The sequence below is a fragment of the Ursus arctos genome, unplaced genomic scaffold (genome assembly GCF_023065955.2).
Source record: "Ursus arctos isolate Adak ecotype North America unplaced genomic scaffold, UrsArc2.0 scaffold_8, whole genome shotgun sequence".
Taxonomy (NCBI): Eukaryota; Metazoa; Chordata; class Mammalia; order Carnivora; family Ursidae; genus Ursus; species Ursus arctos.
The window spans coordinates 82,867,953-82,884,216 of NW_026623100.1; positions in this window are offsets into that span (position 1 = coordinate 82,867,953).

Here is a 16,264-nt window from a genome sequence, read left to right on the forward strand (position 1 = left end):
TTGGACATTTCCACCTTTTCCTAAACCTAAGATCTCAGGAAGAAATGGGCTGAAATAATCAGATATTTTTGGTCCCCAACTCAACCGCTGAGCCCATAGCTGAGGCAGGCCAGGGGTTCGGTGCATCCGAGGGAACAGGGCTGGGAGGGGGTGCAGACAAAGCACAACAGAAATGGTGGCGAAGCAACCCCACTCGCAGGGGCCCCGTCTTTAAAGACGCACAACTTCTTCTGCCCGGATTGTTGACCCTAACATTTGCTGGGAATCACGTAAGCAGCAGGCTCCCCTTCCACCCCCCAAGGAGCATATGCCTTAATGCCCCCGCACAACCACTCTTCACCACAGCCCGGAGGGAAGACAGCGCGTCTGCCCGGGGAAGCCCGTGGTGTCCTCCTAGGGTCGAGTGGGAGCAAGCGGAGGAGAGGGTTAACGGAGGGGTCCCTCTCCCTCTGCCAGCAGCACCAGGAAACGCTCTGGGCATCAAACAGAGCAGGGCTGTGCACTCGAAGTGGCATCTGTGAACGTGAATTGTCCGGCCCTGGATCAGTAACGACCCCAGGAATCCAGCAGGTAAAAGCCCGCGTTCACAGTTAGGGCTGGATAATCGCCAGGGCTCCCCAGGGGGCTGGAAGCAGACCCCGCGGGTCCCCGCTGCTAGGGAAGCCCTGTTCCCACTGACTTCATGCGCTTCCATTCTGTGGTCTTCCCCCAGCGTCAGTGTGCAGGGCTCGTTCAGGATTTATTTCAGCAGAACTGACTAACGCTCAGGTTGGTAGAACTGAGAAGGGAATTGCCCTGCCCAACACCCAAACGTCTCGTGTAGCAGGTGCTGTTAGGGGTTTCCTTCCACTGTCGTTTTCCTTCTTCCCATCCCTTCCTCCGTGTCGACCCTCTGCAGCCAGCGTAAGTTCCCACAGTCCTCCACGCAGCAGGCGGGGCTCCCGTGTGGTGGCCAAGGGCACACACACTCACATTCCGTGCACAGTAGTTACAATATTGCTGTCATAGCCTCTGGGAAGTCCGTAAGGACGCTCTTGCGGAAGATGACCCTGAGCTACAGACAGGTCAGGGACGTACCCATTGCACAACAACAGAGCCGTGATTTGAACCCACGCCCCTGGAATGCCACATGCTCTGCACCCGTCACATCCCCCGGGGGCTCTGCAGCCTGTGCCTTGGGAGCTCACGCTGGCTCCCTAACGTCTGGGAGCCCAAGCGCCTCTGCAGGGGTCTTAGGTCTTCAGGGGACAGCTGTGTTGGTGTGGGTGCCCCATGTTCTCTGACACCATCCCCACCTCATCTGGATGGAGGCTCTCTCACAAGGAACCCTCCCCTCGCACACACAGCTGTAGCATTCTCCCAGCTCTCAACTGAACATGTTTCAATCAATAACTTCCAGAGTACCTCTACAGGGCAGCTGCTGTCCATGGCGAGGATGCAGAGACGGGTAAGACAGGGTCCCTGCCTGCCTGAACGTGCAGCTGGGCCATGGCTTCTCGGGTCCCTTCCACCTGTCCCAGCCCAGGCCGGTGCCCTGCTGCTGGACTCCCATGAGTCTGGGTCGGTGCCACGGAGAAGGCTTAACTGTTCCTTGGCTGTATCTTTTTGTGGTTTGTATCTATTTCCCAAGTTAGCTGGAAAACTCCTATAAGGCTGGAGTGCTATTCAGTAAAGACTTGACCTGGCTTTGGGGGAGTTAGCTCTATTCTCCATCAGTGGAATGTCCAAATTATGCCTGCTTACTTGTTTAAGAACCAAAGCTTTAAGTAATCAGGTAATTAAAGCTTTGGTTCTTAAACAAACAATTACCTGATGCCTGGGTTTCACCCTAGAGATTCTGATTTAAGTGGCCTAATGCAGAAACCAAGAACATTTTTTGTTAAGTTCCCCAGATAATTCTAAAGAGTGGCAAGGGTTGAGATGCACTCCTATGAAATCTAAAATTTGTTCCTTTATGCCTCATTGTTCTTACGTGTAAAATGGTGGCAATTATGCTTAGATTTATGGATGACTGAAAATCCTTCTGAAAGTACAATTCATAACTAAATGTTAAGTGGAATCCTTTCTTTTTATTCTCACTACCATGGGTCCCTGAAAAAATAAAGTCTGGCTTATTAAAACCAAAAAAAAAAAAAAAAAAAAGGAACCAAAGCTTTAAGAAAATTAACCACGGGCTCAGTCGGTGAAGCGTCTGCCTTCAACACTGGTCACGATCTTAGGGTCCTGGGATCAAGCCCCGCATCGGGCTCCCTGCTCAGCGGGGACTCTGCTTCTCCCTCTCCCTCGGCTCCACCCCACTCGTGCTCTCGCTCTTGCTCACAAATAAATAAATAAAATCTTTTTAAAAAAATTAACCGCGACAGACATCTCTCTGAACGTTTTCTGCACGTGCTTGCCTCCTCGAAGGGAACATTTGGAATCCGTGTATTCCTTTTCTGCGGACTCCTGCTCAGCTCTACAGAGCTGTCCATCACCCGCACAGTGCGTCATCTCCGCAGGCGCTGGCGGGTTGCACAGGCGGTTCATGTGCGGCCGCAGCCCAGGCTGTGACACTGCTCGGCTCTCAAGTGCTCCTGGAGCTCTTGGCGCCCCCTCTCCACCAGGCCATGGGGGGCACCCGCCAGCACGCCCGCACCCACTCCCCCTCAGCTCAACCAGTTTGCTTCTGGCTGTCGTAGCCTGGAAACTCAAATCATCAAGCTCGTTTGAGATTGAAAGTCTTCAGATTAGAGCAGCAGGCCAGAAGCAGCTTCCCTAGGAGTTAAGCATGTAAATTTTAGCACACAGATTTGGCATTGATTTTGCATACCTAAGAGCCTTTGTGCTTCTTTCCCCATTTATTTAATAAATATTGATAGACCAGGCCCTATTCTAGACAGTAAGGATAAAGAAGTGAAGAAAACAGGTAAGACCCCCACGTTTAGGAAGGGCTCACATTCTAGGGAGGGGAGGGACCACATGAATTAATAAAATACAGAGTGACTGAGATAGTGGTAAGGACAGCGGAGGAAACAAAGACCTGGCGGGAAGCGAGGACTGTCACAAGGCACGGACATTGTGACAGCACGACCGAGAGCCGCAGGAACAGAGGGACGGGCAAGCCAGCAGACACCTGTGTGCAAACACGCCCAGCACAGGCCCCAGGGAGCACCTGTTTGAGGAGAGCAGGGAGCCCCGCGGCTTGCAGACAGGGAGCCCCAGCGCACAGGGCAGGAGGCCATGGAGGTAGGGACCTGCTCAGGGGCTGCAGGCGATGTCAACCAGGGGCTTTCACGTGTAGGACATGCGAAGTTCTCAGAGAGCTTCGCGCAGAGGAGGGACGTGATAATTCATGGTTTGAAAGGACCCCTCTGGCTGTGGGTAGAAAGCCGCCTGGGGGAAGAGCAGGCATCTAGACAGCGGCCCAGAGGAGGGGTGTGGGTCGGCCCCCACACAGCGGCAGGAAATGGTGTGATCCTGAGTATATTTTGAAGATGGAGCCAGTGGGGCTGCTGGGATGTTGAGTGTGGGGTCGGAGAGAAAGGGGAACAGAGCACAAGAGTTTGCCATGGTCGTTGGCAGAGCTGAGTAGTTATTTACTGACATGCAGGTAGACCTGTGTCCAGGTGGAGGGATCAACTAGCAGGACATCTGTGATGTGGGATCCCGGCACATGTTCAGGCTGGAGAAATATCAGCAAAAGCAGTATGGAAAGCTGAGACCCTGGGAAACTTGCAGGCGCAGAGACCACCCGGGTGGGATCCTGGGGGCTCCCACACTGGGACTTCTGGGAGATGACAGTCAGTGGGGTCTGAGAAGCAGTGTCAGTGACATTGAAAGAGAATGCAGGGGGTGGCCCCTGACAGCAGGGGAAGAGACAGTTTCAAGGAAGACAGAAGAACCACCGAAGTCGAGCTCGGGGCTGACCCGAGAATCAGCAGCATGAAGGGCATTGGTGGTCCAGACACAGAGGTTCAGAGATGGAGACAGAGCACGAGGAGAGCACTGACAGGAGTGTCGATGTGTGGTGTTATGGAAGGAAAGGGGGCGATGAGGAGGGCAAGCGGGAGAGTGGGGGCAGAGACAGCTGTTCAAGGATGGGAGAAATAGTACCATGTTGGCACACCGATGGGAAAATCCGAGCAGAGGGAGGCATCCATGATGCAAATGATGGAAAACATGCTGGAGCAAAGTCCTGGAAGGACAAGAGGGTGGGGGCGAGGTGCCCGGGGAGAGGGTGCGTCGTTGCTGAGAGCAGAGGCATCCTCTGTGGGAAGGCAGGGAGCGTGGACACCAGTGCTGGTGGGAGTGCAGCTCTAGCGGGTAGGACGAAGGGAGTCCCCCTCCGTTCTCTGCAAGAAGAAGGAGGGAAGCAGGGTCTTCAAGAAGTAGGCTGGGCATACGGAAGGAAGCGAAGAAAACATTCAGAGAGAGGGTGAAGCTATAAGAGAGTCTGCAGATGGCTACGGGTTCCAGAGGGCGTATCGCAGAGCTGTGGGGAGTTGGGGGGAAGACATGGTTCAGAGTTGAGAGTCTGCAAAGAACTCTCTACCTGGGTCCTGGTACAAAATGACAGTGTGGACCCCTTGCCAGGAATCATTAAGAAGCTCAACATGGCAACTTTGGGGCATTAAACCAAGCAGTGCTTTGTGTGCTTGTCCCTAAAAGAGGACCACACAGGTCACATGCCCATGAGCCAGGCCTGTTCCTGGGTCCCAGAGGTCCTGGGTTATGGGACGAGAGATGACCCCAGGGCCCACAGCTTTCTTGGTGGCTTGTAAACAGGTCAACGGGTACAATCAGACGATTCTGACTTACCCCAAACAGAGAGTGCAGCAGGTCCGTGAGGACGGGGAGGGGCAGACAGCGAGGCCTTGCCAGGGAGTCTGGGCACACGGCCAGGACACGCATTTAATTCCCGCTGATGGAGGCTTGAATGCCGGGGCGGGAGGGCGGTGTTGCTCTGAACCCAGGGGCCCCCCTGTGAAGCAAGGGCTTCCCTCTCTCTTCAAACCGTGTGACAAACAGATGAAGTTGCAGAGGCCTGACCAGAGGTGGGGCTTGTCCTTCCTCTTTCCTGGTCCCCATGTTCCCAGCACAGCCCTGCACTCCCAGTGCTATCTGAGCAGCACGTATTTTAATACGGCGGACGTGTCTCCAAACATCCCCACACGTTGACTGTTGGATTACAGCAGGTCATGGCAGAAGCCGTCCCAGAGCTTTCTGAAGTGTCATAGCTGGGGCTGTTCAGTTACAAGAATCCCCTCTGGACCTCGGGGCAGAGTTGCTCAGGACAAACGCCAGGAACAGGTGGCCCACTCCTGATGATGACAAAACCGTTGTCTGACGCTGGGCATCGCGTCTGGCTGGGCTTGAGTCTGGACTCTGCCACTCACTACCTGCGTGCCTTACTTTACCAGGTAACTTGATGGCTCCTTCACCTCATGGTTGGATCATAAGGTTACAGGAAAATGAGAGAATCTGCATAAAGTACCCCAGTTCCTGAAGGTGCTCAAAACAGAACCGATGAGCATCTCTAGATTGGCCGGGCGTGGAAGTGATGGTCGTGCTGTAGTAGTAGCTATGCTCCTCTCCGAGACCACCAGAGAGCCCCGCTGGCCCCTCCCCGCCCAGCCTGCAGGTGCTCTCCTGGGAGCCCGTGAGAAATGCTGTTAAGGTCCTAATGCTCAGCTCAGGGACTGCTCTGTGCTCTGTGCTCTGACCGACTTCTCCTGCAGTGGCAGGATTTGTATTTATTACATACGAATGCCACTCACCAACTTAAAGCACTAATGAAAAGAATTTATGTTACAAATGGCTAATTTGGAACATGAAATTCAATAATGCATACATTTGATATCCAATTTACCACCAAAAGTAAAGAATGAGGACAAATTTTAAATCAGGTTGATTCAGTTGGATATTGTCAAGAAACAGCTGAAAGCTATTTCGTTTTCCTCCAAGCCAGTCCTGCCTCCCCCAGGGACCAGAGCCTTGGGCACTAGAAACAGCATGTGCTCTGGCATGTTGCAGAACTGGGTTCTAATTCACACTCTACCAGCCTCCTGTTGTGTACCTGGGGGAAGTATTGAAGTCTTCTGAGTCCCAATTCGCTCATGCACCCACTTTACAAGGTTATTGTGAAGATTACGTGGGTCACGTCTGAAAGTACTGAGTGCCTGGTCTGCAGTAGTAACGCGATAAATGCGAGTGCTCTTCTCTGCAGGATTGGAGCTTGGAGCAAAGAACATTTTGTTGTCTGCAGAGTACACACACACACACACACACACAGCAGGGAGGGGGATGGAGAAAAGTTGAGATCCAGGTCAACAGCATGAAGGATAACATCAAAGGCAGGAGAGGAAAAAGGCATATGAGAAGGGAGTGTGCCTCATTTCCAACGGTTGGTCAAACTTCGTAGAAGACCACACACTTTTATTTTTTTTTAAATGCTATCTATGTTTTTAAGACAGTTTTAGGATCACAGCAAAATTGAGAGGAAGGTTCCCATATACCCTCTGCTCCCACGTGTCCAAGTCTCCCCTCATCAACAGCGCCCCCCCCCCCCAAAGCGGGACATTTGTTACATCGTGAACCTAGCTTGACACATCTTCATCACCTGAACTCCAAGCTGACCATAGCAGTCATTTCCGGCATTGCCCATTCTGGGGGTTTGGGCACATGAACGGTGACATGTGTCCACCATGACAGCATCACATGCAACAGTTCCCTTGCTTCCCCCACTCCCCCCACCCTCTTACCCCCAAACCCTGGCAACCACTGACTTTTTGTAGACTCCACAGCCTCCTTTTTCAGAACGTCATAGAGTTGGAATCCTACGTTTTGTAGCTTTTTCAGATTGGGTTCTTTCCCTTAGCAATGTGCACTCAAGACTCCTCTGCGTATTTTCACGCTTTGTAGGTCATTGCTTTTTAGCACTATATAATATTCCATTGTCTGGATGGCCCACAGTGTACTTACCCGTCACCTAGCAAAGGACATCTTGGCTGCTTCCGAGTTGGGGTGACGATGAATAAAGCTGCTATACACATTCACGTGCCGGCGTTTGTACGGACATAAGTTTTCACCTCCTTTTGGCAAACGCCAAGGAGCGTGATTGCTGGGACAGAGTGTAAGAGCACATTCGGTTTTCTAAAAGGTCATCAAACTGTCTTCCAACGTGGCTGCACGGTGTTGCGTTCCCACCAGCAGAGCGTGAGGGTTCCTATTGTTCCACATCCTCGCCAGCATCTGGTGCTGTCAGCATTTTGGATTTTTTTTTAAAGATTTTATTTATTTATTTGACAGAGATAGAGACAGCCAGCGAGAAAGGGAACACAAGCAGGGGAGTGGGAGAGGAAGAAGCAGGTTCATAGTGGAGGAGCCTGATGTGGGGCTGGATCCCATAACGCCGGGATCACGCCCTAAGGAAGAAGCAGGCTCCTAGCAGAGGAGCCTGATGTGGGGCTCAATCCCATAACGCTGGGATCACGCCCTGAGCCGAAGGCAGACGCTTAACAACTGCGCCACCCAGGCGCCCCGGCATTTTGGATTTTGGCCCTCCCGATAGGTGTGTAGTGATACAACGTCATTGCTTTGATTTGCATCTCCCCGATGACCTCGGATGCAGCGCTTCTTCTCCCGGGCTCACCTGCCATCTGTCTGTCTTCTGTGGTGAGGTGTCTGTTAAGGTCTTTTTAAAGGTGTTTGTATTCTCACTGTTAACCTGTGGGTGTTCTTTGTGTATTTTAGAGAACAGTCCTTTCTCAGATGTGTCTTTTGCTAATATTTCCTCCCAGGCTGTGGATTTTCTGTGGATTTACTTGACGTTGTTTCTGCAGAGCAGGATATTTTGATTTTAATGAAGAACAGCTTACCAGTTATTTCTTTCATGGATTGTGCCCTTGGTGTTGTCCCCACACCCTAAATCTTGTAGGATTTCTGTATGTGATCTTCTAAGAGTTTGATAGCTTTGCATTTACATTTGGGTCTGTGCTGTATTTTGAGTGAAAGTCCATGAAGAATGTAAGGTCTGTGTTTAAATACATTTTTCTGCATGTCGACATCCAGCTGTTCCACTGTGTGTTGAAAGCACTATCTTTGCTCCTTTGTCAGAGATCAGTTGCTTTAAGAAGGTGGGTGTGTTTCGGGGTCTGTACACTGTTCCACTGATCCATTTGCCTGCTCTCTCACCAGCACCACACGTCCTAATGGCTGTAGCTTTGTCATAAATCTTGACGTTGGGTAGTGTCAGTCTTCCCATTCTGTAGTATAACATAGATGTCAAGGAAACATAAGAACTTATGGATAAATATTAGGAGTGCCTGGATGGCTCAGTCGGTTAGGCATCTGCTCAGGTCATGATCTCAGGGTCGTGGGATCGAGCCCCACATAAGGCTCTGAGCACTCAGCGCTGCCTGCTTGAGAGTGTCTCCTTGTCTCTCTGCCCCTAACCCTGCCGCTTGCACTCTACATAAATAAATAAATAAATAAATAAATAAATAAATAAATTTTTAAAAATATAAATATTAAATTTCTTAGAGCAACACTAAAAATACGAAACAAGGAATTACAGTCTAAAAGCAGCAGCTGACTTACCATGGAATACTAGAAATAAATATATAACCCAAGAAAAGGAAGACACAAGGAATAAAGAAGCAAAATGAAACAAACACCAAAAAAAAAAAGAGGTGGGAAAAATGTATAACAAATAGCAACATGGTAGACTTCCCACAAGCTATATAAATTATGAGCTAAAATATAAATATACTAATTCCAGTGAAAAGGCATCAATTTTCAGACAAGCAAAGAGCAAGAACCAACAATAGGCAGTTCTAAGTGACACACAGTAAATGTAAAGGACAAGACAGGTTGAAAGCGAAAGGAGGGAAAACGCAAACGCAAATTGTGTGCAGCGAAGGGTCACGGAGACGCGCCAACATCAGTCAGAAGAGCCTTCAAGGCAAAGAGACAGAGGTAAGGAGAGGAAATTCACGATGAATAAAAGGTAAATTCTCGAGGAAGACCAGTGTTCCCAAAGTGACTGTCCCTGATAACAGAGCCATAGAATACCTGAAGCCGACGTGCCTGAACGGAAGGGGAGAGAGATCAGCATCCCCGTCGGTCTCTCTACTTCTCTGTCAAGCGAAGCTCAAGACGGACGGGGCGGATGCAGGATCGCACGGTCGGCTGAGGGGATGCTAGTGTCCTGGCAGACGCATGAGGGAACTTTCTGAGGGAACGAGAATATTCTCTAATTATATCTGATTACAGGAACACAGTGTGTGTAGATATTTGTCAAAACTCATCAGAGTATACATTTGACTTCTTTTTAAAGGAAAAGAATAGAAGATGTTACGTAATAAAGTGTGGCGAGGACCACGGGGACACCTGCTCCCGCCCTGGAAGCTGACAGAGCGCTCGGCACAGCAGAGAGGCAAGCCTGGGCAGTGGGGCCGGCCAGCACGGAGTCATCCTGAAGGGTCGCTGTGGATCTTCCCAGGCAGCCACCTCCCTGGATGACGGACCTCGTGGAAATGGGGGATGTCGAATTCTCCCCTCATCGGGCCACACGCTTCCTCCAGCGGTTCTGCACCCAGATGGGAGAACGACCTCCGCTGGGGTAGGAAAGCCATTCTACGGACCCCTGTTCAATGTGGGGGTCAGGGGCCTCCTGTCCTCGCCCTTCCAGCTTCCAGCTACGGCCAAGAAGAGAGCGGCATGAGACTTTCCTCTGTGAGCGGAATGAAAGTCACGTGTCGCGTTCAGAAGGTGATACCGGATGCCTCGCCGCCGGCGGGGACTCAGGCTGCCACCTAGACACGTCCCCAGCACAGGTGCTCTGCCCTGGGAATCTGAAGGGTGATATTCGGGGCTGCAGGGCTGGCACCTTGAGCGCGGTGACCCAGCGCAGGCAGGCGAACCTTGCTGCTGCCACCGCCATCATTCCGAGTCCGTAAGCAGGTGTGCGCACAAGTCCGTGATGTGTTGAAAATCGAGAGGCGTGTCGCATTTAAAAATACATGCCTTGTGACATCACTGAGTTGGTTGTCTTTCCCAAAACCGTCCCATCGCGAAGACTGCCCTCCCTCTGCGGCCGTTGGAACGGTTTCTCGTCCTCACAGAGGGTGACCACACGAGAGCCCGTCCTGCACGGCATGGAATTTACTTGCCCAAAGATTTGGGGGAGCGGGGACACAGTGACACGCGAGCTGCGCGGCACATAGGAAATCGGATGAAAGCGGCCGTTAGCCTTCAAGGAGAAGAAGCCGGGCCTGGTGACTTCAAAATGAGTGAGGCCCGTATGACACCATGACAGGCGTTAGTAATGAGTAATTAAGTGTTTCATATGATGTTGCTTGGATGGAAAAATGACAATTTTACAATGGATGGACCTAAACCCCTTCTATATTATTATGTGGCATCGAAGTGCAGGGGAGGAGGTGTTAATAAAATAAATGCTTTTCGGAGGGCTGAGCTGGAGCCCATCTGAGGCCGAGGCTCTTTCAGAACCCCACAGTGACCCTGCCGGGAGAACTTCATGAAAAATTTAAGAGGGAAATTTCAACCGGGAACAAGCCCGTGTCTCACGCCAGCTTGCCTGAGGTCAAACAGTGTTTTCTGGATAATGCTCGGTTAATGTCACAGCTATAAATCATTCAGCAAATGCAGATGTTACCGTCTCCTGAAATGAAACTTCAGCGTTCCTTCAAATCCTATTTTTATGAGGTGCTGGAGTTATTTAAAACGATTTAACAAATGCATCCATGCATAACTTCCTATAAAAAATGTTTATTGCAAGAATTTTTTCTTCCCTTTCAGTAACTATAGCTACTCCTCTGAGGGGTCCCCGATATGCCGACAGTCGCAGAACACGTTGGCCTGCGGATGGGTCTGTCGTTTGCAGCAGCGTGCTTACCAAGAATTATCACTCCTCTCGAAAAGAGAAATTATATTTCAAAGATCCTTCTTTCTTCCCAGCAACCGTTCTTTCAGCCTTTCACCAAGGGGAAGAGTAATCTCTTTAATTTGCAGGAAGTGCTAATTAGAAGCTGCATTTTTATTCGTTCATTCCAATTTCATTGAAAAGTGCAAAAGTTCTGCAGACAGGCTTAATTAGGGCACCATTTAGAACAGAGAGATGAAAAGTTAGCCCCAAGGAATCACACCAGAGATTTCTATACGAGGTAAATAAAAACATGTTAATTATTTCCTTTGTGCGTGTTGAACTGATCCAGGGGACCTGGGGCTCTCTACCTGCCCCCTGTCCGGGGAAAGGGCCGATCACACTCAGGAAGCCTCAGGACCCAAGTTGAGGCTCCAAGGTGCATTTGACAATGCACTGAGCCTTCGTTATGTCCCAAGCACAAGGGTGAGTATTTTGCAGGATTTCCCTCATTTATGATCCTCACTATAAGCACACAAGTAAGTATTCACATCTTATGGATCATGAAATGAAGCTCCAGGAATTGAGGGCATCTCCCCACCTCCAAAGGAGAGAGTCACACAGAGCTCCACTTCCAACCTGACGCACCCCACTCCAGGCCTCATACTTCTCAGCCGGTGCGGTAGACCCCTCTATACCAGCACCACCTACAATCGGGGAAGGTTCTACTGACCCAGCAGAACTTGGGCCAGAGCGTGAGATCTCCTCTCTTAGCAGCAACAGCCACATACCTGCAAGAACAACGCTGTGCGAGGCAGGACTCTTGGATCTGGTTCTCCATCTGCCTTGTACTAACCCAAATTAAGTCGGCTGAGTCCTTGTGGACTTTCTGAGCTCCGGCTGCTTGGTCCCTGAAACAGTGATAATTCCACTCATTCTGCCCCTTCTTGAAATAATGAAACAGGTAAGATAGTGAATGGGACGAATCTGGGAAAACCGCAAGGCCGGTGCTATTATAAGGTAAGAAGGATGATGATGGCCTGCCTGAGAGCCTGAAGAGCCTGCCAGGGCCTCACTGGAACGAGAAGGAGCGTAATTTCCCTGCAGGAGTCTAGAGACGTGGAAACAATAAAATGCACAGAGAAGAGAGAGCCCAGCAACGTCTGATGGACTGTCTTTGGGTAACGAAGATGTAATGTGTGCTCCCACACTGGCACTTAGACTCCCCTCCTAGCGTTTCCCAACTAATTTGCAGCACCTTGACTCGCACGTCCTGTAACCGCAGTGCCCCGGAGCGGCGGCCGCCCCGCGCGTGCCATGCACAGGACACGGGCAGGCGTTCCGAGCTGGGCTTCTGAGTTTTGTTTGCTTGCTATCTGGATTTTAAGGAAGCTACCCGTAAATGTCGAGGCAGCCTTTTTTTTTTTTTAAACTGAAACCAAATATAAAATATTTACTCGCAGGACGTAGACTGTTGGAGCCACTGGAGAAAACAGTCTGCTTTTAGGAACCAGACTGTGTGAGCCACCTGGTTTCAAGAGTGATTTTTATTTATATTCAGGAGTAAAAACAAAGAGTAGCTGTCTGTATTTTGCCCATCAACTAGCAATCCTTTGGTCATAACAGCTACATTAATATTCTAGACTCCGCTTAGATTTCTCTAAAAGGAGACTTGAGCTCTCTCTCTCCTATAAGCACATGGCCTTAGTGATGCCAGTAATGCCTTCCGCTCTGGATCTTTGCAACCGGTTGAATTCCAACCGCCAACATTTCTCAGTGAGCACAGATTACTCAACCACAGGGCAATTTATCTAGATTTATGACTCGGCCCTGTTCTCCAGGGCCACAGAAAAATAAATAGGACCTTCTATTCACTACTTGTGTATCTACTTGGGTTGAGATGCAATAGAATTTGCTGCACAATTAATAACTGGGGTGGTCCCCTATATCTGCAAGGGTTTCTGCAATTATGAAATACTACAGACTCGGAATTCAAGAGGAGCCAAGTTAGCCCCTGGAGGCCAGTGAGCAGGCAGAATCCCAGTAGGTCTCCGGGACGTTGGTTTCTAAGCAGCCTACGAGAAGGGCGAGACTTTCAGACACTTCTTTCCCACGGTCTGGAGGCTGGAAGTCCAAGATCAAGGTGCGGACCAGTTCAGTTCTTGGTGAACAGACGGCCACTTTCTCACTGTGTCCTTGCACGGTGTAGAGAAATCTGTCTGTCCTGTCACTTCTTACAAGAGCACGAACCCATCCTGGGGCTTCACCCTCAGACCCCACCTAAACCTGGCCACCTCCCAAAGGCCCACCTCCTAATATCATCCCACTGGGGGTTAGAGTTTCAACATATGGGTTTTGGGGAGACACACTCTGTCCACAGCACTACACCTGTCAGAAGGACACAAAACCCCTTCCTCCTCACATAGTAAAAACTGGGCATAGAGCACTAAGCATAGTGAGGAAGACAGAAAGGTCCCAGCTTTTATAATTTCTATTGGTGTCCAGTGTTGAGTCTGAAACTGCTTTTGCACAAATATTTCTCTTTTTTAAGATTTTATTGATTTATTTGAGAGAGAGAGCATAGAGCAAGAAAGAGCAGGGGAGCAGCAGAGGGAGAGGGAGAAGCAGACTCCCTGCTGAGCAGGGAGCCCAGTGCAGGACTCGATCCCAGGACCCTGAGATCATGACCTGAGTCGAAGGCAGACGCTTAACCGACTGGGCCACGCAGGGGACTTGCACAAATATTTCTTATTGAAAACTGAGACTTCTCACTGCTGCCAGCTGAACCCAGCAAAACCGCTAATCCAAGTTTATGTTAACTAACCTAGAGAGACGATAGTTAGGTGAGATTTGTTAAAAACTCAAAATAAGACCTACTCTTTATTTTCAATGATGGGGTCGGGGAGTCTGTCTTCCATCTTTTCTGTTGTTCTCTTAAAATTGTACTTATTTTTCTTCTTTTAAAATATCGGTGGTATTATTCAAACCGCAGGGCAGGAGCTGTGTTCTGAGAGGCACAGAATGCTCTAGAAGCCGTGGTCCTTGACGGGGATGTGCCAGGCCCTTGCTGCAGAGCCAAGATGGGAAACAGGGTTCCTGCCGGCTTTTCATGAGATTCCCCATTATTCCAGTTCCTATCAGTCAGGATCAGTTTCCCCTGAAGTTATGTTCATTTTCCCTTCTGTCTCCTGTCTGCACCCGCATCTGAATCCTTTCTAATAACATATTAGAAACAACCAATGTCGGTGCCGTCCTAAAATCTAGGCAATCGGCCTAGCAGTGCCCTTGCTGATCTAGACGTTACGTTTCATTCAACCAGCTGAAAACCGTTTCTGCAAGAAGCATCATTTTTGAGGACACATGCATTAAAAAATAAATCAGAAGTCACAGATCCCCACAGTTATCACTTTGTCTACACATGTGTTTTTATTTTTTTTTTAATTTTTTTTATTATATTATGTTAGTCACCATACAGTACATCCCCGGTTTCTGATGTAAAGTTCGATGATTCATTAGTTGCGTATAACACCCAGTGCACCATGCAATACGTGCCCTCCTTACTACCCATCACCGGTCTATCCCATTCCCCCACATGTATTTTTAAAAACTCTGAGAAACTTTCCCTTTCGTCAGTTAATCTTCTTTTGAGCTGATGGCTCCCCCCGTTGAGGTTAAGACTCCATGGTGGCCCGTCACCTTCCTGACTCACAGTGAATACGATTCCATTTATGTATTGTCTCTGATTCTTTTCTAGAGTGTTCCCCAAGCCTTTCACCTCGTCCTGCTGTCACGTGACCACACCTGTCACAGGCTCCCCTGGGCCTGAAGACGGTCTGACACCTGCTCCAAGTCCTCCCCAGACCTCTCAGGAAGGGCGCAGTAGCATTGGGCAGGGCACTGTGTGTTCGTAGAATTTCCTCTGTTCTTAGAGTCGGCCACGTTCTGGGGACTGTTTATTTTCTGCTGAACAAAATATCCCCACCTTTGCCAGGCCCCTTCAGAGCCGAGGATCTCTCGGGATAAATCGATACCTTAAGGTGTAGCCATGACAACGGGAGAGATCAGCTAGCCTAAGCACAAATTGCATTGATTTTTTTTTTATTCAGTTCAAGATAACCCCAAGCTTGAGTGTCAGAAGAAGTCCCCTTCTTGGCAACATGGGCTGCTACAACTCGTAAGTGAACAGCTCTTTTGTAAAGACATAATTGCATTAATGTCGCTGGGTAAAAGCGCAGCCTCCTCTAAATACAATGGACTATGCCGGCTGCTGTTACAGTTTTCATAACCCATGACCACAGCGGCAGCCACTCCATGTGGATCCCAGGCGTCCTGGCTCCCCGTGCCCCTGTCACCCGCTCTGATTGACCATCCCTCTGAGCCTGGCCTCATTGGGTGGGCGCTGGGCCCTGAGCAAGAGACCACATGTGTCTCCCAGAGCGTTTCTAAAGCAACAAGAAGCCTTATTTATCTGCAAGATGAGGCTTGAAATTGTGAGGTATGTGAAGAATTCTCCTCAACCCAACCGTCGTGAGTGAAATCATTACGGTCCACATAGTTCCTTCTGCACCCCGCCACTCTCCTAAAGCTGGAAGTAAGAGTGGGGCCGGACAGATCACCACGGCCGAGCCTGTGTCGCACCCGCTATAATCAACCACACAGTACAATCGCATCGCTCCTCCCTCCCCCAGGAAGATAACTAATTCAGACACACCGTCATGAGGACGAGACACACTCCCATCGCTGCTAAAGGTATTTTAATCCTTGGTTGTTACACTGTTGCGGTTTTGGGTCTGCATACCCTAAATCCCCAAAGACAGTAAACTTTTAGGGGAAATACTCAATGTGACGACATATCCTCAGATCCCCAATTAAGACCGGAGCACACAGAAAGAACTCAGGAAATACCTGTACGAAGAAAACATCACAACATAGAAGTCACCGGGAAATTTTCAGTTATCATCTGGACTGTGTTCTTTTTAACCCTAGAGAATACTAACATCTAAGTATTGGGGAAAATAGTAAAAGCTAATATTAATTAAGCGTTTACCATATACCTGGCATTGTGCAAAGCGTGTGACCATTGTGCCCCTCAGTTCCCATAACAACCCTGAGAAAGGACGGCTAGTCTCTGCGGAGAAGCAAACTACGGGTGAAAGAGGCCAAGGAAGCAGCCCACAGTCATCCGGTACAAACAGAGGAAAAGAAACCCAGGCTTTGACTCCGAGGTTCGATCCTAATCACCAGGCTTTCAAGAGAGAATGAAGGGACCATCACAATAGTACACATTAGCATTATCAGTGAGGAAGGTTGGGGAGTCCTCGGGAGGGGCCGGAGTCTGGGACAGCGTCCTGGGGAGCGGAGACCAGAGGAAGCCTCACACACCTGGCAGAGCTGTGGGCA